At 38.4% G+C, this 27,080-nt stretch overlaps 1 protein-coding gene across 4 annotated transcripts in view; it reads left to right on the top strand.

Annotated features, from left to right (window-relative positions):
* KCNQ5 (potassium voltage-gated channel subfamily Q member 5) overlaps positions 1-27,080 on the top strand; it is a 639,793-nt gene that overhangs the window by 382,028 nt on the left and 230,685 nt on the right. The window lies entirely within an intron of this gene.

Genomic DNA, 27,080 nt, shown 5'->3' with positions numbered 1-27,080 from the left:
TTGTCTAATGACTTAACAGGAATCAAAAAGAAAGGAAGCCATTTTTCTCTTAGTTCTCTCACTTTCAAGGTAGTATTCAGAACTCAGTTCTGCCAAAGAAATTTCTAAATGGGTGATATTTTTCTCTGTCTGAATCTACTTGTCCTTTGGTTATTGTTCTATTTAAAGAGACAAAACATTAAGTACCATATATAATTTTTCCTATGCTTTAAGTTTATTTTTGGATGAGAACCTTTAATTCCACAATGAGTGCTGAAATAAAATTTCCGTCATGATGAACCCTTTCTCACAAGGAGAAGGCGCATCCTGGAAACCTTTATGAAGCAAGGACTAAAGAGCAAGAGAATCTGGTCGTGTCAGATGAGTGTGGAGATCACACTGTTGCTGTAGTAATACTCTGAACCAAGTGTTCACACACCGCAGCCTATGGACCAAACCCTGCCCACTGCCTATGAAGTTTTATTAGAACACACTCACACCTGTTCATGTAAGATCTGTGGCTGCTTTGGCACAACAAAAGCTACAGAGCTGAGTAGCTGCATGAGAGAACAAAATGCTCACAGAATCTAAAATATTGACTGTATAACCCTTTACACAGAAGTTTGCACACCTCTGCTATCAGTCTTTTGCCTTTCCTCTCCTCTGCTGCAGATGCCATTGGACAGGGCGTAGCCTACACTCCCTTGTGGCAAGAGAGGAAAATAATGCCTTTTTTTGGATTATGCAGGTGATAATCTGGGTCCCTGCCAGCCTCATTCATTTTAGAGGGCCCAGGAATCGAAAAAACAGTCCTGGCTCTTCAACAGCCTGACCTTCCTGCCACTACTCTGAATAGAATCAGAGATTGCAGAATATCTAAAAACAGCTGATATTTTAACTGACAGAGACATTCAAGTTTATTTATTGCTTCTCTATGATATTACTGGTGAGAAAATTGAGTTATGTTTCCATTTAAAGAGAGAAGAATGGGGGGCAGCATTGTCACAGGGTGGGTTAAGTTGCTGCCTGGGACATCCAGTTGGATGCTGGTTGGAGTCCCAGCTGCTCAATTTCCAATCCAGCTCCCTGATAATGTACCTATGAAGACAGCAAAAGATGTTCCTGTCACCCATGTGGGAAAACCAGATGGAGTTCCAGGCTTCTGCCTTCGGCCCAGCCCAGCCCTGGTCATTGTAGCAATTTGGGGAGTGAACCAGAATATTGAAGATATCTCTCTTACACTTTTGTTCTTGTTCTTGTCCTCATCTCTCTGTAACTGTCTTTCAAATAAATAAATAAATTTCTTTTAAAAAGATAGAAAAAAATCCATGCTAATAGCACTTTCTACTTTTACGTCTCCCATCACCACTTCATATGTTTTGATTTCAACTGCATACCTCAAACTATACCAACAAAATTTAAGTAAAATTTAAATAAATATCCCTAGAAATTTCAGCGCAGGATAAAATATTTTATTACTTTGAATTTCATCCTATCTCTCCTTCCCAGTATGTTTCTCAATATGTGGAAACATCAGCTTCAGTGTTTGGTCACAGAGGGGTACAAGGAATTCTTGGTGTCTATCAACAGATCAGCAGCAAGAGAAAACACACCCTTTTGCTGACTTGCTGGATCTAGGAGGAGTATCTGCAGTTTTTAAAGCTGTCTGTGAATATATTTTGGGAAAGAGGAAGTGTGTGTTGTCTAGTGTCTGTCTATTGCTTGCCAACTTTTCTGGTCTATAAAATATTTCAGTGATTCTCACACTGATGCTGGTTTGCAACTTCATTTCAAATCTGGTCACCAAGAGCAACAAGTGCTTTTGCTTGCAGGTTGATCCCTAGAGAAGCATCTATCTGCCATGTTCCTTGGGCAGATACTTACATGTGTAGTAGTTTCAGAGTTTATGGTTATTACTTTCTAGAGACATCTGTCTGCTGGGTTTATTTTTTCCTGGTATTATACTACATCATAAAGTCTACTGCCAGGAGTACTTTAACTTCTCAAGGAGATTTTGTTTTCTGCTGTTTTAGTCACTTTACTTCTTTATTTCTGTAGGGCAAATGGAGTAGAGAAAAATCAATAGCAATTCCCCACTCCATGGGCCCCATAGCATCATCTGGCACAATTTGGTTGCCAGTTCTTGTCTTTTGATGGTTTTAAAACACTCTCACTGAATAAGAAGTGATGGGTCCTCTTGTGTATATGTGTGACGAGAGCTGCACTAAGCTTTTCCATGAAGTGTTAATGCTCTCACAAAATCTTTCAAGGAAAATGTGTTTTTGAAGTAAGTGGATTATATGGTTCTAATCAGTTGAAAGTAACCGAATTCATAATTGACTTTTTAATTATTGAATGTAGTACTTTAAAATAGTTTTTTGTTTACAGGGAAAATGACTTTAATCCTACTTTTGCCCCCTTTCACTACTTTTTTCCCCAATTATAACATTTAAATAAATTGTACTTAAGATTTTTTATTTTAATGTTCAGATAATATGATTATAATCATACAGCTATAGAAAATTGCAATGATTAAGTCATTATTTGCCTAATAAATTTACAACATTTTTTGTGCAAAAATGATTCAAGCCAGACAACTCTTGTCAAACATCTTTTAACATGTTTTCAACCTTTGCCATAATTCACTTTGTTGTATAAACAGACTCTTTGAAACAAAGCATGGAAAATTTAATCCACATGGATTCATATTATCAAAACCAGTAGACTGGGTTATTTTCCATGGTGTCAACATGAAAATTAATCTCTTGAGAAGATGACTTTAACAGAAACACATATTGTCTCTTCCTCACCCATACAGAGAACTCTTATTTCATTCATTGCTATAATTAGCATGTTCCTTTGAGGCAATGCCTTTCTCAATTGTGGATAGGCAGATTGTCCATTAGCATGGAAGCCTACAACAGCAGAGTTATTAGTGGTCATTTTAATGATGAATTGGAGCCACTGCCCATTTAACCAAGGCTCATACCCATGTGCCAACTGCAGCCACGCAGCTTTGCAATTTATCTAGAGTAGCTTCAAAATTTCTCAGGAAATGGATTATCAAATGGCTGGGCACTGAAATCCAGCTCACCAAAGTGGTTATGTATTGAGAAGATACAGTGACTTGTCAGTCTCAAGCACTTCATTGTATATAGTAAAACCCAAATTCCTTCGAGTGGGTTTGCACTGACAAAGTCAGGTTCCTTGAGCACCTCAGACTTTGATAGACATTATTTGTTTTTTACATTTTAAATATCTTGCTATATAAGGAGAGATTTTGGATGATACATAGATTTAATACATTGTCATAATTCTTTTTCATTTTTAGTTGTTTATTTTGATTTATTTGAAAGGTAGAGAGACAGACACAGAGACATCTTATATTCACTGGTTTATTTTAGAAATGCCTGCAACAACTGGAGCTGGGATGAACTAGATGCAGGTCTCCCACTTGGGTGATATGGACCAAACCACTTGAGCTATCATATGCTGCCTGCCAGGGTGCACATTAGCAGGAAAATAGAATCAGAAGTAGAGCCAGTACATGAACCCAGGGACTCCAGTATGGGATTCAGGTGTCCCAAGCTATGTCAATTGTTTCACCTTATGCCCCCTCCACATTTTCATAATTCTTCTTTGTGTTAATGAAAACTTGTAAAAGAGAGGCAGCAATTGGCATTTTGGACCCCATTTGATATGGGCCGATTGATTATGTTAAGAGACAGAGTCTCAGTTTGATGTTATCTCATTTGATCCTTAAAACAACTCTAGAGGAAAGGCAATGAGGATGAGGGAAAGAGGCCGTGTGTGCAGCCCAGAAAAAGCAGGAGATTGAGAATTAGCTGATGTGTAACCTGCTGACTACCATTGCAGGCAGGGACAAAACACACAGAGGCATGAAATCCTGTCTTTGTATCACATTATTATGTTACAGCATGGCACTATGTAGAAAATAGGAAAGAGATGAGCCTGAGTCTGCCCAGAAGGTCTACTCCTGAGGAATTCATGTTCTGCAGATCTTAAAAGCCAGACAAAGGAGTTCGGATATGACAGCAAGTTAGAAGAACTATAAGTTTGAAAGCAAGGAATTGGCATCAAAAGAGCTGTCCCTTGCATGGGGAGCAGGGCCTGGAAGGCCCAGGCAGACTGAATTCCAAAAGCACCATTGCTTGAGATTGATGGATTATGGAATTTCACTTCTGAAATGCAGTAAAGTCACCTTTTGAGTGAGTCCTCCCCAGCCATTCTGTCCAGACTTCCAACTCTCCTAATTTCTGCATCCTCTCTTCCTTCTGATGGTATATTTTTTTCCGTCTGTAGCAGTTATCCCTCCCTAACATGATGAACATTTATTTATTTATTTATTTATTTATTTTGACAGGCAGAGTTAGACAATGAGAGAGAGAGAGAGAGAGAGAGAAAGGTCTTCCTTTTTCCATTGGTTCACCGCCCAAATGGCCGCCACCGCTGGCACACTGTGCCCATCCAAAGCCAGGAGCCAGGTGCTTCCTCTTGGTCTCCAATGCAGGTTCAGGGCCCACGCACTTGGGCCATCCTCCACTGCCTTCCCTGGCCACAGCAGAGAGCTGGACTGGAAGAGGAGCAACCAGGACAGAATCTGGCACCCCAACCAGGACTAGAACCCCGGGGTGCCAGCACCGCAGGCGAAGGATTAGCCAAGTGAGCCACTGTGCTGGCCGAACATTTTATTTATTTATACTGCTATGGCCCATCTCTCCCATAACAGTAGCATGTACACCCTGTAAGTGTGGGGATTTTTGTCTATTTTATTCATTGCTATACCTTCAGAACCTATAGGCTAGGCAGGCACATAGTAGTCCCTGAATAATACATGTTGTGTGCATGAATGAGTTGATTACTTCCTGTATCGGACCCTGTTCTGGATGCTAGAAATAAAATGATGAATGAAAGAAGATTCCTACTCTCGCAGGGCTTACATTCTAGAAGAGGATTCCAAATTCAACAAATAAATATGTAATTCCAGATGGTGCTATTTTCTCAGTGGAAAATATAATAAAATAACAATATAAAATAGCAAATAGAATGCTCTCTTGTTGCATGCATTGAATATGAGAATAGGAAAGACTGTTTTTTTATCTGCCTTAAATTGATTATCCCTGAACAATACACACTGGTTTTCAATCTCAGCTATCTTCTCTGGAAGGGACAGAAGCAGAACTAACAGAGGCAAGTTCCTGACTGTCCTGGAATCTGAATTGCAGACCTCAGGTCTTTCAGAATTAATGTTCTGATGCTTTGCTGTATTCAGCAAGACCATTCCCAACCAATCCATTCAGCAATTAACTGCCTGTCCCGTCTACCTGGTTGAAATATAAAAGGTGCTTTTTCTTTCTGCTATAAAATTAGTTATTTTCAGTTTAATTTTAATAGATAAAGATCCATTTAATTCATACCAGACGGAATGTCTTCAAGAGGCACAGATTTGAGATAGACTCTCAGAGGTAGGGTAACAATTGAGAACAGTGTTAGATCTTCCCATTCCAAGGCCTCTTGTCCTGGGGGTTGAGATCCTTCTTAAAAACAGACTGAACTGCACAGGATATATAGATAAAGAAACATGGTCAGCATCATGTTAAATGAAATAAACCAGACCTAGTAAGACAAGTACCACATATTCTTCCTCATATGTAGAAGTAAAGGAAAAAACCACCACAGTCTGAACACAGAGTGTTGATTACTATAGGCTAGGAGGAGGAGGAGAGAATAGACAGAATGTGGATAATGGATACCAAATCAGAGTTAGAGCATAGGAGTAAGTTTCTAGTTTTATACAGCACAATGGAGAGGAATAATTCACAATAACCTAGTAGGTAGTGTATGCACAAATTGAAGAAAGAAACTGAGTCTAAAATGATAAAAGATGTCTGTTGAGGATTTGACATGGACATCGGTAGCAGTGAAACATCAGATGATGATGCCTGGAAGTAGACATATAAATAAATGCTCACAGGTAGATCTGCCCAGTAAACTCAGTTCGTGTGTTTAGAGAGAATACACAAGGAATCATTCTTTACCTTTTCCTTGAATATGGTGTTATTGAATTATCCATGCAAAGAGAAGTAATCAATGAGAAAGTGGTTGGCTTAACTTTTGCTGTTGTTCTTTCCTGTTTACTGCTTAATAGAAGGAAGTCTGTGTGGTAGGAAAGAGCTTTTATTTGTATACATGCAATGTATTTGGGGTGATACACAGGTGGGAGCTGATGGTACGGAGATACAGAGTAGACATTGGTCTACAGCAGTAGCTTCTACTACGAAACCCTGGGACACTCACCTCTGTGCTCAATCATTGTCAATGACACAGTTACCATTGAATTTATAATTGCATAAAATTAATGCTAAAAAATTTACTATTTTATTTTTGGCTGCTTGGATAACTTTAGTGCTTAACCAAGCATACTTGGGTTTTTTGTTGTTTTCTGTTTTTTGTCGTTTTCCTTTCTGGTTGCAGCTATAAATTATTTGGATTTAGGAAATGCGCTATTCTTGAAAGCTTGATATTCAGGGTAGGCTGTAAAATATAAATTTTTGTGAGATTTCAGAGATTACAATTATTTTGACAATATTTACAGATTTAAAAGAGTGGTCATCAGAAGTCTGTGAAGGAGAGAAATTACTGCATAAAGTAATTAATTTGGAATAAAAATTTTGCATCAGTTTGAAAAAGGAGCAGGGGGAATGTTGACTATCCTGTTTTGATCAGTACACATTGTATATGTGTATTGGAATGTCACTCTGTAGCCCATAAATATGTATAAGTATTATAATCTTAAAAAATTAAAAAGATGTCAAAAAATAATTTTCTAAATGATGTGAAAAAAGATTAGAAGCCATGGACAGAATCATTTAAGAGGAAAAAATAAGGAACATAGGAAGAAACCAATCTTGTTCACCAAGAAATTTCTCTAAAAAAACTCAGATTTTTATTCTGTATTTTTACATGAAGAGAAAATAGTAAGCATAATTAAGAAATCAATTTTTAAAAACCACAGTTATTCAAATAATTCCAGATGGACCATAGCCAAATGGAAAACAATATTCTCCTTCCCCAAAGAGTCATTTTTTCCTAAAAACAAAAACCAAGAACAGAGAAGTAATAGTCCCACTAGTAGGGGTCAATATTATTATAACACAGAGAAATTAGAGGTGTTCAAAGCCTATAACCTTCTTTCTTTTCTGTGAAAAAAGCATTATTTTTATTAAACAGAATAGATTTCATATATTTCATAAGTACAATTTTCACAACAGTATTTCCCTTCTTCCCTCTCTGCTTCCTTCAATCCTCCTCCTTCTTTTCTTCCTTTTTTTCTTTAATTTTTGCAAAAATATATAATTTCACTCTATTCTATAATAATAGGCTTAATACAGGACTAACCAGAATATTCAAGTAAAAAGTAGAAAGACCACAGTTCCACAGGAGTAAAAATACCTAAAAACAACAAAAAATCATAAGATATATGTTTCATTCCCATATATTTTTTGTATTCTATATTAACTCCCACATATCAGAGAAATATGAAAGATTTGTCTTTTGTGGACTGGCTTATTCCACTAAGCATAATGGTTTCCAGTTGCATCAATTTTGTTGCAAAAGACAGAATTTCATTCTTTTTATGGCTGGGTATTATTCCATTGTGTAAATTTAGCACATTTTCTTTACCTAGTCATCAGCTGATGGACCTCTGCATTGATAGCATATCTTAGCTATTGTGAATTGGGCTGCAATAAACATGCAGATACAAATGACCCTCCCATATGCTGATTTCTTTTCATTTGGGTAAATTCCCAGGAGCGGATGTCTGAATCATATGATAGATCTATTTTTAGATTTCCAAGGAATCTCCATACTATCTTCCATAATGCTTATGCTAGTTTACATTCCCAGCAACAATGGATTAGTGTACCTTTTTCACCACATTATTGCCAACATTTATTATTATTTTTATTTTGGGATGATAGCCATTCTAACTGGAGTTAGATGAAACCTCATTGTTGTTTTTATTTCCATTACCCAGATGGTGAGTGATCCTGAGTATTTTTTCAAGTGTCTATTTGCCATTTGTATTTCTTCTTTGAAAAATGCCCATTCATGCCCTTTGCCCATTTCTTAACTGGATTCTATGTTTTGTTGGTGTTGAGTTTCTTGAACTCTTTATAGATTCTGTATATTAATCCCTTATCAGTTGCATCGCAAATATTTTCTCCCATTCTGTCAGCTGCCTCTTTGTTGAATTTCTTTTGCAGTACAGAAGCTTCTTAGCTTGATGTAGTCCTATTTGTCTATTTTTGCCTTTATTACCTGTGCTTCAGTGGTATTCTCCAAGAAGTCTTTGTCCATGCCAATGTCTTTCAGGGTTCCCCTGATGTTTTCCTCTAGTAATATGATGGAATCAGGTCATAGATTTAGATTCTTGATCCATTGTAAGAATGGGTCTGTTCTACTTGTGGAGATCCAATTTTCCCAACATCCTTTGTTGACAAGAATGTCGATTCTTGTCTATTCCATTGGTCTACATGTCTATTTTTGTGCCAGTAGCAGACTGTTTTGATTATAATTGCCCTATAGTATGTCTTAAAATCTGATATTGTGTTCCTTGGACTTTGTTTTTGTCGTTTAAGATTGTTTTAGCTATTCAGAGACTCGTGATTTCCATATTAATTTTGGCATTGTCTTTACTAGATCTGTATTTAGATTAGGTATTTAGATTTAAATCTGGTATTTAGATTAGGATTACATATTCTGTAAATTGTTTTGGGTAATATGAATATTTTGATGATGTTAATTCTTCCATTCCTGAACATGGAAGATTCTTCCATTTGTGTGTGTGTGTGTCATCTTCTATTCCTTTCTTCAATAGTTTGTAATTTTCATTGCAGAAACTTTTCACATCCTTAGTTAAATTTATTCCAAGTCACTTAATATTTTTTGTCAATTGTGAATGATACTGATCTTACAACAGCTCTCTCAGCCATGGCATGGTTTGTGTATACAAAGGCTATTGATAGTTGCATGTTGATTTTATATCCTACAACTGTACCAAACTCTGTTATGAGCTCCAATAGTCTCTTAGTGGAGTCTTTTGATTCCCCTCTGTATAAGACTGTCATCTGAAAATAGAGATAATTTCACTTCTTCCTTTCTAATTTGTATCCTTTTGATTTCTTTTTCTTGCTTAGTGGCTCTGACTCAAATTTCCAGGACTATATTGAATAGCAGTATTGAGAATGAACATCCTTATCTGGTTCTGGATCTAAGTGAAAATACTTCCAACTTTTCAATAAGATGCTGGCTGTGGATCTGTCATATATTGATTACCTTGATGATGTTGAGAAATGTTCCTTCTGTACACAATTTGCTTAATATTTTATAATGATGTGATGTTCAATTTTATCAAATGCTTTCTCTTCATCTGTTGAAATAATCATGCTGTTTTTATTCTTCAGTTTGCATATGTGATATATCACATTTATTGATTTTCATGTCAAACTATCCCTGTATACCAAGGATAAATCCATTTGGTCCAGGTGAATGATCTTTCTGGTGTGTTGTCAGATTTGATTAGCTAGTATTCTGTTGAATATTTTTGCATCTATGTTCATCAGAGATACTGGTGTATTTGCAAACTACACAACTGATAAAGGATTAACAACTAGGGCCGGTGCCGCGTCTCACTAGGCTAATCCTCCACCTTGCGGCGCCAGCACACCGGGTTCTAGTCCCAGTCGGGGCGCCGGATTCTGTCCCGGTTGCCCCTCTTCCAGGCCAGCTCTCTGCCGTGGCCAGGGAGTGCAGTGGAGGATGGCCAAAGTGCTTGGGCCCTGCACACCATGGGAGACTAGGATAAGTACCTGGCTCCTGCCATCAGATCAGCACGGTGCGCTGGCCGCAGCACGCCGGCCGCGGCGGCCATTGGAGGATGAACCAATGGCAAAGGAAGACCTTTCTCTCTCTCTCTCTCACTGTCCACTCTGCCTGTCAAAAAAATAAATAAATAAATAAAATAAGGATTAACAACTAGAAAGCAAGAAACTCCACAGCAACAAAACAAACAACCCGATAAAAAGATGGGACAAGGACCTTAACAGACATTTTTCAAAAGAGGAAATCCAAATGGCCAACAGACACATGAAAAAATGCTCAGGATCTCTAGCCATCAAGGAAATGCAAATCAAAACCACAATGAATTGCTTAGTATATACTAAGTTGATCTTCTGTGTATAAAGATAATTAAAAATGAATCTTGATGAAGAGTGGGATGGGAGAGGGAGCAGGAGATGGGATTGCTGTGAGTGGGAGGGAGGTTATGGGGGAAAAGCCACAACAATGCAAAAGTTGTACTTTATAAATTTACATTTATTATATTTTAAAAAATAAACTGTATTGATACTTTCATTTCAAGGAGAAAGTAGTGATACTCAAAAATATATTTGTATCAACTTCCATTCTTAATTGTTTGAGTATATTCTGTAGACCTTATATAAGGTAGAAAAGATTTGAGACTGCTAACACAATTTACATAATATAAGTATATGAAAATAAGTAAACATCTGTCTTTACAATAAACTGAAAACCCTGTTAGGGTACAGACTATGCCTGAGTTCCTGGAATGATGTCTATAAATACTTGTGGCTGATATAATACAATAAAGGTACAATAATGATAGACTGGTATAAAGAAGTCAGGAATGAAATTAAGCCATAAACAAGTATAGTGAAGAGACCTAGGCCATTATTAAAATGAGTAATAAATTCATCTCTGAATTTCACAGTAGCCAAGGCAAGGAGACAAATAAATTACAGGATCACAGTCACCACAAACTATGACTTCATCAGTTTTTTTTCTGAAGTAACAAATTCTTCTGTAGTAACCTAAGATAAATCACTCCCAGGATGCCTCATTGAGCAAAAAAAAAAGGTGAAATACTTAGAAATTTTTAAATTATGATAGAACAAGTTAGCTGAATGCTTTTTACTCATTCTCATGGAAATTGAAAATCGAACACAGTGTAGTGAAAATAATTACTTTTGGAAATCAAAATAGTAGCATCCAAGGACATGGATTTGCCCAGAGCCAGTCATGTAGTAGGGAAGCACAAGAAAGTAAGTGACTGCACATCTGTGAGACAGTTCTTTTTCATCGCATACTTTTGCTAGTAGCCAGGCAGAGGAGAGGCTGAACTTAGAATCTCTGGCCAAGAATATATAGGGCAGCTCTTTGATGTTGGTATTTAGATCCCAGTTGTTTTGTTTACAGTAGAGGATGATGATGAGTCTGAGTCTCATTTTGAAGGATGTAATAACAAACTGGGTAAATGTAAAGACCAACGACAAGCATTGTGAAAATTAAATGAAAAAATAATAAAAGCGGGGTGGGGGGAGTGTGGGTGGGAGGGACGGTAGGGTGGAACTATCACCATGCTCCTGAATACCTGTATATGTGAAATCCATGAGATGTATTCACCTTATATAAATAAAAATGATTTTAAATAAATTTTAAAAAGAACAATGACAAGGAGCATGATGGCTCTGGACACTGTTTCACAGGCAGACAACAAGCTGGGCTTGGTCCATATAATCTGAAAACTGATGGGGAAAATCATGGTAAAACCAGCTTCAAACATCTGAAGAACTACCTTAGGGAGGTGGGAGCACATGTCCTCTGTGGTCAAAGCATGACAGAGGACCAATATAAAACGATACGAGTGCAGATAAGGAGCGGATTCAGAGAGGAAAGTAGTTGTCCAACAGCGGAGCTGTCTGTTAATAGAGCTGTACTGCCAAGTGGCAGGAAGCCTCTAGCTACTGCAAAGGTTCAAAGAGAAATTGCATGGCTGTCTATCAGGGATGTTTTAAAACTAAGTCCAGTATTAAGAGTGCAGCAATCAGAAATCCTTCAAGACACATTGAGGCCCTGATCGTAGGGTGAGAGTCAGGTAGAGCATGGCCGACGTCCTTTGTTGCTAGAGTCCAAGCACTTCTCTGAGGGAGCCCTCTTGAACTGATTATGAGTTCACTTGTCTTGTTCAGCTCATTTATCTTAACCATGGCCTTGGCTTTCACAAGAAGCCTGCCAAGCAAGAAGGAACTGCCATTTCCCATATTCTATGATTTCTTCTTAATGCCACACACACTAAATGCAGCAATTCATTTTTAAAAAACTAGTATCTTATTACCCTATTTTTAAAACTTCACAGAGATTACAGCAATAGTATTTATTGACTGGCATCTTTATTAATATTTAGGGCTCATTGTGCTTGCAAAACAGAATCATAGTGTTTTTAATCAAATATTCCAAATCACATTAAAGGCACCCAAAATGTCATATTTGATTTTTATTGCTTTGCATAGGCAATGCATGGGGCATGCTGTGAATAGATTTCAGGTATAAAATGCACTTCTCTCATGGAAAAAATATTCAAAAAGGACATTTTACAAAGTACCGAGTTTAGAAAGAAAAATAAATTTAGGATTCTGGAAGCAAAACATGGGGCCCAGCCCTTCCCTTTGATGATGAAGTTTTTATTTCTTTAGGTGGCTTGTCCTCCAGGCAAGCATGTGTCAGCCAGTGAGGGTCATCTATGGTCACTAATGCCAGAATGCATACTCTATAGTCATTATAATTCATGATGTGCCCACAAGATCTTCCATCAAATGTACTGAAGTGCATACTTTATCAAAGCAATACTTAAAAATTTATGGAAAGTCAGAGGTACAGTTGATTTCATTTGTCAGTTATTTCTGAAAACTTGTTTTCTTAAGAGATTCACTGTCTGCTTCCTAAGAGGATCCTGTATTTAAGTCTTATGATCCCATTCCATTTAAGGCATTTAAGATCTCCCCTCCTGCAAAGCTTTCTTAATCAGTGTAACTGACTTACCATGGACACCTTGTGGTCTGCCAAAACCTTGCAGAGAGCACCTTCTAGGTGGAAGTGTGTGGCTACTTGCACCAACAAAGCCCACACAGTTTTTGCCTGCTGTGTCAACATAAGCTTGGTGAGATGTCTGCTTTAAGCAACAGCTTCATTTCTCTGTTCTTAATTGTATCATTCACAGTTGTTTGTTAGTGGCTGGAGGTTGTGTTTGTGTAAATGACAATCATGTTCATCTGACACAGCATCAGCAGAACTTTTCTAGATGTTTTTTTTGTATGTTTCTAATTCTTCCTAAATGAATCCATGCTTGAAGCCTGAGTTTTGTAAGCTGAACCTCATCTGTTTCACCAGCACTCCTGATATTCCTAAGTTGAGCTTTTTATCAACTTTCACAAATTGATTCTTAATTAACTCACAACAGAAAGTGATAATAGTTTTAAGTAAACATAGAAGCCTTTGAACTCATACTTTTTTTTTTCATAAATGGCCTTCTTCTCCACTTACAATAATCAGGCCTTCCAAAGAAGAAGTTTGTGATAGAAGGTCTGGATCAAAATGAATTTACACAGAAACAAAGCCCAAATGATTACCTCAGACAAAATAAAACCCAATAGTAGTTACAGAATAATTTTGAAAGAATATGCATGTTTACATACTTTGGATTTAGTGTCTTTTTTAAAAAGTCAGTATTTTAAAAACTGAACAAAAATCTTACCTGGATACATTGATTATGTTTGCCAAAACAGATCATCTTTGAGCTCCCCGCCCCTGACTTCCTAAACCTCTACCACAGGTATCTTAAGCTTTTGGTTTGCCATGAACTCTTCAGCAATCTTGTGAAGCCCATGGCATTCCTCAGAATCCTGTTTCAAAATGCATGAAACATATGTGGCTACAAAATGGAAAACTTGTTGAAATGTTATTATTAAAATACCGAATATATTTGTGATATAGGAATTCATATCCTTATTAACGCATTAAAACTAAAGCTTAGCAGTACATCTAATAACTATCAAAATCTTGAAATTAATGATAAACAAAACCAATATTCAAGATGAAATAATTATTATTTCCTCCATAACAGTAAAATGTGTGTGTGATGATGTCACAAGTATTGTTAATAACATCCTTATTTGTTGCCATGGTGAGTGAAAAATAAAGGCTTTTTTTTCCTGTCCATGTTCACAATACACTAACTCCTATCCACAGATCCCTTGATTACCAAAATCCTATATGCTTGATCTGTACTATCCTAGGGATAACATATTCCATGTATTTATTTCTTCTGGAAAATAAAACACTTTCATATCTTCAACCAGACTTTGTGCCTAGGAATTAAAATAGCATTTCCACATGAATGTCAGAACTGGATCTCTGGTCTTCTCCCCCACATTGCTTTATCCTTCTGACTTGTTAAGAACGTCATCAATAACTATGTGTGGAAACCTCAGACTCCTCAGCCACCATACTCGCTTCCCAGACCCTATTCCCCAGTCCAGAGGATCCTTAGAGTATGCCTTCTATTCTTATTTCTACCACCTTAGTTTACAACCTAACCTGGATCACTCTCACTCTTGTCCCTACCCTGTCCTGACACACTATTCCAACTCAATTCTACCAGAGGGGGATTCTGATTTTAGGACCCTATTCAAAAATGTGCAATGACTCTCCATTGACTACTGAGCTAGGTACAGATAAGCAGAAATTTCTCTTATTAAATACCCAAACTTCCTTCAAAGATCATCTAAGACACCACCGTTTGCGGACAACTTTTCTTGATATGCTTCCGACTTTCCCAACTGAATAGAACCTACCCTACTTTCATCCTCTGTAGCATTTTTCTTGCACTTAACTGCCTCTTCCTTTCGTTATATATGGTAGGATGGATTCACCTTGATTTTTAATTCCTAAGGATAAGGACTGCTTAATTTATCATTGTACTTCCATTAGTGTTTGACATAGTGTCTTTTGTTTCTTTTTTGTAAAGCTTTTATTTAATGAATGCAAATTTCGTAGGTACAACTATAGGAATATTGTGGTTCTTCTGCCCATTCCCACGCTCCAACCCCCACTCCCATCCCCCCTCCTACTTGCTCTCCCATCCCATTCTTTATTAAGATTAATTTTTAATTAATTTTATATACAGAGGACCAACTCTATACTAAGTAAAGATTTCAACAATTTGAATACACACATACACACACACACAAACTGAGAACAAGTTTTACAATTAATTCTCATAATACAACTCATTCAGGATAGAAGTCCTGCCTGAGAAGTAAGTGCACAGTGATTCGTGTTGTTAATTCAATAATTAACATTCTTATTTATGACGTCAGTGATCACCTGAGGCTCTTGTCATGAGCTGCCAAGGCTATGGCAACCTTTTGTGACCAAAAATTCTGTCAGTATTTAGACAAGACCATAAGCCAAGTGGAAATTCTCTCCTCCCTTCAGAGAAAACTACATCCTACTTTGATGGCCCCTTCTTTCCACTGGTGTCTCACAGAGATACTTTTTGTAGGATATTTTTTTTGCCATGGTGTCTTGGCTTTCCATGCCTGTTATGCTGTCATAGGCTTTTCAGCCACATCCAAATGCCTAAGGGCTGATTCTGAGGTCAGAGTGTTACTTAAAGCAATTATCATTCTCTGGGTCTGCTGTGTGGGCTGCACCCACATTCCCTCCTTTTTAATTCTATTATTATTATCAGGCACGTGGTACTATTTATATGATCTTTTTAACACTTAATACTATCTATATGTTCACATTAACACTTAATATGATACACTTTAACAATTAAGATGGCATTTTTACCACCAATTTTAATGGGATTTGGAGTCCCATGACAAGTTTTTAAACTGTACCCTTACAGGTAAGTCCACAGGACTATATGCAGAACTATACAACTTTACAGTTACAAACTTCCTCCTCCTTATCTTATTCCCTCTCTTATTTTTTACTGAGATCAGAGTTCAACATATAGTATGAAGAGAAAAAAAATTAAAAATTGTTCCTCAACAGTCAAGAAGACGGTTGTTCAAGTCATTGCTTCTCAAAGTGTCAATTTCTCTTCTACAACTTTCGTTTTAGATGCACTATTAGTTCTCACAGATCAGGGAGAATATATAGTATTTGTCCCTTATGAACTGGCTTAATTTCACTAAGTATAGTGTTCCAGGTTGATCCATTTTTTGCAAATGACCAGATTTCATTTTTTTTTTGACTACTGTGTGTATTCCATAATATACATATCTCATAATTTCTTTATCCAGTCTTCAGTTGATGGGCATTTAGGTTGATTTCATGTCTTAGCAATTGTGAATTGAGCTGCAATAAACGTGCAGGTGCAGATAACGCTTTTGTTTACTGATTTCATTTTCCTTGGGTAAATCCCCAGGAATGTGGGTGGGTCATCCCCAGTGGGATGGCTGGGTCATATAGTAGATCTATATTCAGATTTTTGAGGTATCTCCGTAGTGTATTCCTCAGAAGCTTTACCAGTTTACATTCCCACCAACAGTGGATTAGGGTACCTTTTTCCCCACATTCTCTCCAGCATTTGTTGTTTGTTGATTTCTGTATGAGAGCCATTCTAACTGGGGTGAGGTGAAACCTCATTGTGGTTTTGATTTGCATTTCTCTGACAGCTAGTGATCCTGAACATTTTTTATGTCTGTTGGCCATTTGGATTTCCACTTTTGAAGAATGTCTACTTAAGTCCTTTGCCCATCTCTTAACTGGGTTATTTATTTTGTTGTTGTGGAGTTTCCTGATTTCTTTGTAGATTCTGGTTACTAATCCTTTATCAATTGTGTAATTTGCAAATAATTTCTCCCATTTGTCAGTTGCCTCTTCACTTTCCTATTTCTTTTGCTATACAGAAGCTTCTCAAATTCAAGTAATCCCATTTGTTAATTTCAGCTTTGACTGGTTGTGCCTCTGAGGTCATTTCCAAGAACTCTGTGCCAGTATCTTGCAGGGTTTCCCAAATGTTCTCAATTACTTCGATGGTGTTGGGTCGAGGATTTAGATCTTTAATCCATGTTGAGTGGATTTTTGTATAAGGTATAAGGTAGGGGTCTTGCTTCACGCTTTTGCATGTGGAAATCCGGTTTTTCCAGCACCATTTGATGAAGAGACCATCCTTGCTCCAGTGATTGGTTATAGCTTCTTGGTCAAATATAAGTTGGTTATAGATGTTTGGATTGATTTCTGGTGTTTCTATTCTGTTCCATTGGTCTATCCATCTGTTTCTGTACCAGTACCATGCTGTTTTGATTACAACTGCCCTGTAGTATGTCCTGAAATCTGGTATTGTGATGCCTCCGGCTTTGTTTTTGTTGTACAAGATTGCTTTAGCTATTCGAGGTCTCCTGTGCCTCCATATGAATTTCAGCATCATTTTATTCTATATCTGAGAAGAATGTCTTGGGTATTTTGATTGGTATCACATTGAATCTATAAATTGCTTTTGGAAGAATGGACATTTTGATGATATTGATTCTTCCAATCCATGAACATGGAAGATTTTTCCATTTTTGTATCTTCTTATATTTCTTTTTTTAATGTTTTGTAATTCTCATCATAGAGATCATTGATATCCTTGGTTAAGTTTATTCCAAGGTATTTGATTTTTTCAGTAGCTGTTGTGAATGGGATTGATACTAGAAGTTCTTTCTCAGCTGTGCCATTGTCTGTGTATACGTAGGCTGTTGATTTTTGTGCATTGATTTTTTTTAACTTTTATTTAATGAATATAAATTTCCAAAGTACAGTTTATGGATTACAATGGCTTCCCCCCCGATAACTTCCCTCCCACCCACAACCCTCCCCTTTCCTGCTCCCTCTCCCCTTCCATTCACATCAAGATTCATTTTCAATTATCTTTATATACAGAAGATCAGCTTAGTATACATTAAGTAAGGATTTCAACAGTTTGCTCCCACACAGAAACATAAAGTGAAAAATAATAGATGATTTTTTTTAAATGATGATGAAATCAGATCAGACCTATTGTCATGTTTAATCCCAGTAAGAGTCAAGTTGGGAATTGATAATTTCTTTCTTTTTTTTTTTTTACAGAGGATCAGTTTAGTATACATTAAGTAAAGATTTCAACAGTTTGCACCCCCATAGAAACACAAAGTGAAATATATTGTTTGAGTACTCATTATAGCATTAAATCTCAATGCACAGCACATTAAGGACAGAGATCCTACATGAGGAGTAAGTGCACAGTGACTCCTGTTGTTGACTTTACCAATTGACACTCCTGTCTATGGCATCAGTAATCTCCCTATGCTCCAGTCATGAGTTTCCAAGGCTATGGAAGCCCTCTGAGTTCTCCGATTCTTATCTTGTTTAGACAAGGTCATAGTCAAAGTGGAGGTTCTCTCCTCCCTTCAGAGAAAGGTACCTCCTTCTTTGAAGACCTGTTCTTTCCACTGGGATCTCACTCGCAGAGATCTTTTGCCAGAGTGTCTTGGCTTTCCATGCCTGAAATACTCTCATGGGCTTTTCAGCCAGAACCGAATGCCTTTAGGGCTGATTCTGAGGCCAGAGTGCTATTTAGGACATCTGCCATTCTATGAGTCTGCTGAGTATCTCACTTCCCATGTTGGATCACTCTCCCCTTTATTTATTCCATCGGTTAGTGTTAGCAGGTACTAGACTTGTTTATGTGCTCCCTTTGACTCTTAGTCCTTTCATTATGATCAATTGTGAACTGAAATTGATCACTTGGAATAGTGAGATGGCATTGGTACATGCCACCTTGATGGGATTGAATTGGAATCCCCTGGTATGTTTCTAACTCTACCATTTGGGGCAAGTCAGCTTGAGCATGTCCCAAGTTATACATCTCTTCCCTCTCTTAATCCCACTCTTATGTTTAACAGGGATCACATTTCAGTTAATTTTCAACACTTAAGAATAACTGTGTATTAATTACAGAATTAAACCAGTCATATTAAGTAGAACAGACAAAAAAACTACTAAGAGGGATAATGTATTAAGTTGTTCATTAACAGTCAGGGCTATGCTGATCAAGTCACCGTTTCCCATAGTGTCCATTTCACTTCAACAGGTTTCCTTTTTGGTGTTAAGTCAGTTGTCACCGATCAGGGGGAACATATGGTATTTGTCCCTTTGGGATTGGCTTATTTCACTCAGCATGATGTGTTCCAGATTCCTCCATTTTGTTGCAAATGACTGGATTTCGTTGTTTCTTACTGCGGTATAGTATTCTAAAGAGTACATATCCCATAATTTCTTTATCCAGTCTACCGTTGATGGGCATTTAGGTTGGTTCCAGGTCTTAGCTATTGTGAATTGAGCTGCAATAAACATTAGGCTGCAGACCGCTTTTTTGTTTGCCAACTTCAATTCCTTTGGGTAAATTCCAAGGAGTGGGATGGCTGGGTCGAACGGTAGGGTTATCTTCAGGTTTCTGAGGAATCTCCAGACTGACTTCCATAGTGGCTTGACCAGTTTGCATTCCCACCAACAGTGGGTTAGTGTCCCTTTTTCCCCACATCCTCGCCAGCATCTGTTGTTGGTAGATTTCTGCATGTGAGCCATTCTAACCGGGGTGAGGTGAAACCTCATTGTGGTTTTGATTTGCATTTCTCTGATTGCTAATGACCTTGAACATTTTTTCATGTGCCTGTTGGCCATTTGGATTTCCTCTTTTGAAAAATGTCTATTGAGGTCCTTGGCCCATCTCTTAAGTGGGTTGTTGGTTTTGTTTTTGTGGAGTTTCTTGATCTCTTTGTAGATTCTGGTTATTAACCCTTTATCTGTTGCATAGTTTGCAAATATTTTTTCCCATTCTGTCGGATGTCTCTTCACTCTCCTGAATGTTTCTTTTGCAGTACAGAAACTTCTCAATTTGATGCAATCCCAATAGTTGATTTTGGCTTTGACTGCCTGTGCCTCCCGGGTCTTTTCCAGAAATTCTTTGCCTGTGCCAATATCTTGAAGGGTTTCTCCAATGTTCTCTAGTAACTTGATGGTGTCAGGTCGTAGATTTAGGTCTTTAATCCATGTTGAGTGGATTTTTGTGTAAGGTGTAAGGTAGGGGTCTTGCTTCATGATTCTGTACGTGGAAATCCAATTTTCCCAGCACCATTTATTGAATAGACTGTCCTTGCTCCAGGAATTAACTTTAGATCCTTGATCAAATATAAGTTGGCTGTAGATGTTTGGGTTGATTTCTGGTGTTTCAATTCTGTTCCATTGGTCTATCCATCTGTTTCTGTACCAGTACCATGCTGTTTTGATTACAACTGCCCTGTAGTATGTCCTGAAATCTGGTATTGTGATGCCTCCGGCTTTGTTTTTGTTGTACAAGATTGCTTTAGCTATTCGAGGTCTCTTGTGCCTCCATATAAATTTCAGCACCATTTTTTCCAGATCTGAGAAGAAGGTCTTCGGTATCTTGATTGGTATTGCATTGAATTTATAAATTGCTTTTGGGAGAATGGACATTTTGATGATATTGATTCTTCCAATCCATGAGCATGGAAGATTTTTCCATTTCTTGGTATCCTCTACTTTCTTTAAGTTTTTGTAATTTTCATCGTAGAGATCTTTAACGTCCTTGGTTAAGTTTATTCCAAGGTATTTGATTGTTTTTGTAGCTATTGTGAATGGGATTGATCTTAGAAGTTCTTCCTCAAGAGCCGGCGCCGTGGCTCAATAGGCTAATCCTCCACCTTGCGGCGCCGGCACACCGGGTTCTAGTCCCGGTTGGGGCGCCGGATTCTGTCCCGGTTGCCCCTCTTCCAGGCCAGCTCTCTGCTATGGCCAGGGAGTGCAGTGGAGGATGGCCCAGGTGCTTGGGCCCTGCACCCCATGGGAGACCAGGAAAAGCACCTGGCTCCTGGCTCCTGCCAGGATCAGCGCGGTGCGCCGGCTGCAGCGGCGGCCATTGGAGGGTGAACCAACGGCAAAGGAAGACCTTTCTCTCTCTGTCTCTCTCTCACTGTCCACTCTGCCTGTCAAAAAAAAAAAAAAAAAAAAAAAAGAAGTTCTTCCTCAGCCATGGCATTGTCTGCGTATACAAAGGCTGTTGATTTTTGTGCATTGATTTTATATCCTGCTACTTTGCCAAACTCTTCTATGAGTTCCAATAATCTCTTAGTAGAGTTCTTTGGGTCCCCTAAATACAGAATAATGTCATCTGCAAAGAGGGATAGTTTGAGTTCTTCCTTCCCAATTTGTATCCCTTTAATTTCTTTTTCTTGCCTAATAGCTCTGGCTAGAACCTCCAGAACTATATTGAATAGCAGGGGTGAGAGTGGACATCCCTGTCTGGTACCAGATCTCAGTGGAAATGCTTCCAACTTTTCCCCATTCAATAGGATGTTGGCTGTGGGTTTTTCATAGATTGCTTTGATTGTATTGAGGAATGTTCCTTCCAAACCCAGTTTGCTTAGAGTTTTCATCATGAACGGGTGTTGTATTTTATCAAATGCTTTCTCGGCATCTATTGAGATAATCATATGGTTTTTCTTCTGCAGTCTGTTAATGTGGTGTATCACATTGATTGTCTTGCGCACATTAAACCATCCCTGCATACCAGGGATAAATCCCACTTGGTCTGAGTGGATGATCTTTCTGATGTGTTGTTGCATTCTATTGGGGAGAATTTTATTGAGGATTTTTGCATCTGTGTTCATCAGGGATATTGGTCTGTAATTCTCTTTCAGTGCTGCATCTTTTTCCGGCTTAGGAATTAAGGTGATGCTGGCTTCATAGAAAGAATTTGGGAGGATTCCCTCTTCTTCGATTGTTCTGAATAGTTTGAGAAGAATTGGAGTTAGTTCTTCTTTAAATGTCTGGTAGAATTCAGCAGTGAATCCATCTGGTCCTGGGCTTTTCTTTGTTGGGAAGCCAGTCTGTTTCTTTTAACTGGGGAGTTGAGATCATTTACATTCTGTGTTACTATTGTTAAATGCTGTCTTTGCCCTGCCATGTTTTCTTAAATAGGCCTGTTTATGTATTTTTTCTTTCATTTGTACTTTTGCTGGGTCGTTTTGTGTGTTTATCTTCTTTTGTAGTGATGTTCCTGTTTCTGTGTTTCTGTGTGTAGTGCTTCCTTGAGCATCTTTTGTAGGGCTGGGTAAGTAGTTACAAATCCTTTCAATTTCTGCTTATTGTGGAAGATCCTTATTTCTCCATTCATAATGAGAGTTTTACAGGATACAATATTCTGGGTTGACAGTTTTTTTTTCTCTTAGGCCTTGGAATATGTCTCACCATTGTCTCTTTGCCTGTAGGGTTTACAGTGAGAACTCAAGAGTGAGTCTAATTGCATTTTCTCTGAATGTGATTTGTCATTTCTCTCATGTGCATTTTAAGATCTTTCTCTGTGTTTCACTGAGGTGAGTTTTGCTACAATGTGTAGTGGTGAAGTTCTTTTCTGGTTGTATCTATTGGGAGTTCTGTATAATTCTTGTACTTGGATGTCTCTTTCTTTCTCCAGATTGGGGAAGTCCTCTTTTATTATTTCATTAAGAAAGCCTTCTAATCCTTTTTCTCTTTCCACACCTTTCGGAATTCCTAGGATCCGTAAGTTGGGATGTTTTATAGAATCTTTTAAATAGCCAACTGTGATTTTTAATTTTCTGATTTCTTCTTATATTTGGTCTGATGATATTATTTACAGAAATTTGTCTTATAGTTCTGATATTCTTTCTTCTGTCTCATTTATTCTGTTGCTAAGACTTTCCACTGTATTTTTTATTTAGTCTATTGAATTCCTCATTTCCAGTATTTCATTCTGGAAATCTCAATTTCTTGGGAGCACTTTTCATTTAGACCATGAATTTGTTTCTGATTGCTTCTAAGTAATCTGACTATTAATTTTCTGAATTCCTTTTCTGGCATATCCTCTATCTCTTCTTCTTCAGCCTCCATTACTGAAGAATTGTGTTGTTCCTTTGGAAAGTTCATAGGGTCTTCCTTATTCTTACTCGGGATTTCTCATTTGTTCTTTGGCATTTCTGGTTGATTTTATCTTTAAATTGTGACTGTGTCTGTGGTGCAATTTCCCTCTGCTATGAGCTGCTATGTGTCTGTGTATTGCAAGTGGAAGCATGCAGCCCCGCCTCCTGGATCCCTCTTTACTTCTAGATTGTGAAGGAGATGGGTACCAGGGCTTTGGTGCACTAAGCCCCGCCTACTGGGACCAGACTCCCTTCTCACTGGTGTGTGAAATGAACTCAGGTTTTTGTTGTTTAGGACTACTCCTTGTTGTACAGCTTGCATGGTGGGGAGGAATCACTCTGGAATGTTGTGATTTTTGTTCCCCGGGTGGGGCATATTGTGAGGTGGCCCCCACAACTGATGGGTGTGTGCACTGGAGGCTAACAGAGCAGCCCCTGTTTACACTCAAAAATGTAAAACAATCAATATGGCTTCTCCCTGCCTGCTGTTGGTCCGCTTGTGGGGAGAGGGAGACACAGATAGGCCATGGCATGCCCAAACTCTCTGCGTGCTTCCCTACAATTTCTCCTTTTCCTGCTTGGAGCTTCAAACACAGTTTGCCAAACTTCCCCACCTGCAGTTATCCACAGCTCCATGGACTCATGACCTCTCACCTGGTTCACTGCAGCAGGGTGGAGCCATTCTCCTCGTTAGGTCTGTCCTCTGCATCCTCACTGCACCTCCACGACTTCTCCTTCCTCTCTGCTCCTTAGTGTGGCCCCGAGCAATCTCTGGTAGACTCCTGGGCTACTTTGCAGTGAACCTCTCATGATTCTGTCACCGCTTGTATCCCCTCTGCTTATTAACAATCTATTAACAATCTATTTTTCCCATGTGCCTCCGAATGTCCATCTTGCCCTCTCCTCCGATATGGTGTCTTTTAAAATGGGTATGCAATACATGTGTTCTGTTAAATTGAGATGATTGCCATACACATAAACTAATTCATTCACAGGAGTGACCTTCCTTATATTTCTCAGATATTGTGGAATAAGCTAGCTAGCAGGTGTAATTCTAATTTATTAATTAATTAGTAAATTCTAGTGATGTGCTTATTTTTTTTTTTTTTTGACAGGCAGAGTGGACAGTGAGAGAGAGAGAGAGACAGACAGAAAGATCTTCCTTTTGCTGTTGGTTCACCCTCCAATGGCCGCCGTGGCCGGTGCACCGCGCTGATCCGATGGCAGGAGCCAGGTACTTATCCTGGTCTCCCATGGGGTGCAGGGCCCAAACACTTGGGCCATCCTCCACTGCACTCCCTGGCCACAGCAGAGAGCTGGCCTGGAAGAGGGGCAACCGGGACAGAATCTGGCGCCCCGAGTGGGACTAGAATCCAGTGTGCCGGCACCACAAGGTGGAGGATTAGCCTAGTGAGCCGCGGCGCCGGCCAGTGATGCGCTTATATCTAGCCTTCACTCATGCATTCTCCTGGACTATAGTGCTCATCACCAACCATTGTCCCAAGTGCTGCTGGCCTGCAGGACTCAGCTTACTCGGTATTTACTGCGGGAAGTTTTCCCTAACTGCAGGTCTGGCTTCATGGGTATGCAGTCTATGGGGTTGCATGAAGCCACAGGTAGAAGGATGCCACACTGGGTTCAGCTCTATTGTTATCTTAATATTCTTAATAACTTTTTAACAAGAGACCCCACATTGCTGTTTTTACTGGGTTCTACAAATTCAACAGCCAGTCCTGCCTAGACCTTCTTCTCTTGTATGCTCCTGTCAGCTCCTGTATTTCCCCTATCATTGCAATCATCACTCATAATTTTCAGTTTAGATCCAGTTAGTTCTCAGTCTGTCTCAATAGGCTTTGAACTGTGATCTTGTTTATTGCTGTATCACCATGGCTCAGCCTAGCTTGTATATTTAATCAATATTTGCTGATTGGATAAATGGCTGAGTGGTTGGATGGATGAATGAATTGCTGAATGAATAAATGAGCAAATTAATTAATGTATATGTGGCCATCCATATCCTCTCAGGTAGCCAGAGCAACAGAAGCCTTTGGCTTGTAGTCTACAGATGAGCTTCTGTAGCAGTGACAGAATGTTGATAAGAAACAACCTAATTCTGTATACATGTAATACGTGAAACTTTTATACCTTAAAGAAAATTTTTTAAAAAGTTTTCCTGCTCAATAGAGAGTGCTTACCAGTACCTTGGACATTAAAATCCTGCCTAATCACTATCATTGAATTGTTTTGGTAAAAGAATTTCTTATTTAAATAAGTGAAATTTTCAAAAAAAAAGAAGCTACTCATTTTAAAGAGGAAAATAATGTTATCACAGAAAATGGGAAAAGTAGTGATATGAAAGAAAAAGATTAAACAGCATCCGAATATGAATGAAGAAGGCACTAGGAATACGATCTACTTTGAACACAGAAATCAATGGAATTCTCTTGGAGGAATAAGTTATAGTAATTAAATAGTCTCCTGCTCACTGTCTCTACTATTTTCTAGAGGATCTAGCCTCAAGTTGGGGAGGAGGAGGGAGATAGCCAGGTAGCAGGCACTCACCAGAAGGGAAGCATTTTTCACTATCCTTAGTTGATACCGTATTGACCTCCCAAATACTTTTTTTTTTTTTTTGAAAGGCAGAGTTAGACAGAGAGAGAGAGACAGAGAGAAAGGTCTTCCCGCCTCTGAATTTTATTTTCTCATTGATGGTTCTGGAGTCAGGTTGATTTTCTGGATTGTGACTACTTCTTTACAACCTAGAGTCTCTTGGCTCCAATTCAAAGTGTAATCCAAAGCACCCTAAAGCATTAGATGCGTAAGTCAGAAGCATGATGAATCGTTATTAGCCTTGTGCACTAGGGTTTTTTTCATGAGTAGATACTTTCCCCTTGGACACTTCTATTTAGAATAGCAACTAGTTCTGTCTCACTTTGAGGAGATACAGAAATATCCTCAAAATTCATGCTGGCCCAGGAATGTTAGTGCCATTCTTATTTGTGCGTGATCATTGAGTAACACCATGGGTAGCCTGGCTTCAGGGCTTGAATTCTCTTCCTGCTACATGGCCTTGCATGAGTTAGAAAATGTTCAGTAATTCTCGGTTTTCATATCTTTAAAATGGGATAGTGATATTTCGACTCCATAAATTTGTGAGCATATTGTGGGAAATGTGTGTGAAAGGGGCGTAGCACAGTATCAAGCTTTGAGGAAGCCTTCTAGGACTGTTAGTAATTACTAACATGTAGAAATATGAGCAAATATGAGCTTTCACTCCAGTACTGAGTTGGGCTATGTAAAAAGACATTAAAGTGAAAAGACAATGTGAGAGTAGGACAACATTTTTCTCTGCAAAGCCAGATAGCAAATATTGTAGTGTTGTAGGCCGTACTCTCTTGTGGCAACTATTCACTTCTGCAATTACAGAATGAAAACAGCTATACACAATGCATAAAGTAATGTGTGTGCCTATGTGTCAATAAAACTTGATTACAAAAACAGGAATGAGGAACCAGATATTTTACCTAAGTAACGATTAGCTAATCCCTGGCTGTAGGCTCTTCTGAACTCCTGGTGAAATGTGGTAGAAAGACTTGTAAGACTATTCAATGCAAGCGAAGAGGAGGCAGGGACTAACTCTATTGCCATATGGGGAAACATGGAAATGATATTTTGAAGAAGCTTATTGTATGGATTTCCCAGAGATGAGTAAAAGGAAAAAATATGACCTAGAATAAGTAACTCAGAATTTTCTTAGTTTTTTTTTTTTTTTTTTTTTGATCTTGCATCTTAAGTAATTTATATTTGAAATAGAACCTTCCCTTTTATTTGACATTTTCCTTGGGAACTCCCCTCCCCACTTGACCCTGGAGTTCCCTGTTTCTAGGAATAAAAATGTCTGCAGATTGTTTTGTAGAAAATGCTTGCTTCTGACTTGTGCTCGCTATCACTGTAGCCTGAATAGCAATTTGATTGAAAAGAAATGAAAAGTGCATGGGCAGGCGGGAAAATCATCCCTCCCTTTTCTAATCTAATTATTAATATGAAGGAATAACAAATGAGTGCCCACAAGAAATATGAGACTCTGACACATGAGCCACGGTTGGTGATTTACCAGTGCTGCCCAGTATGAGGCAGATTCTGTCTCTTTGAAAAGAGAATGACTTCAGCATGTTCTGCCCTATAGGGAGAGCAAGAACACACTTTCTGGCCTTTTCTCATGACCTCTGC

This window comes from Oryctolagus cuniculus, chromosome 5 (assembly GCF_051225735.1).
Source record: "Oryctolagus cuniculus isolate XC-2025 breed Fujian yellow rabbit chromosome 5, ASM5122573v1, whole genome shotgun sequence".
In the NCBI taxonomy this organism is placed as follows: Eukaryota; Metazoa; Chordata; class Mammalia; order Lagomorpha; family Leporidae; genus Oryctolagus; species Oryctolagus cuniculus.
This window is presented reverse-complemented; position numbering and strand designations above follow the sequence as displayed.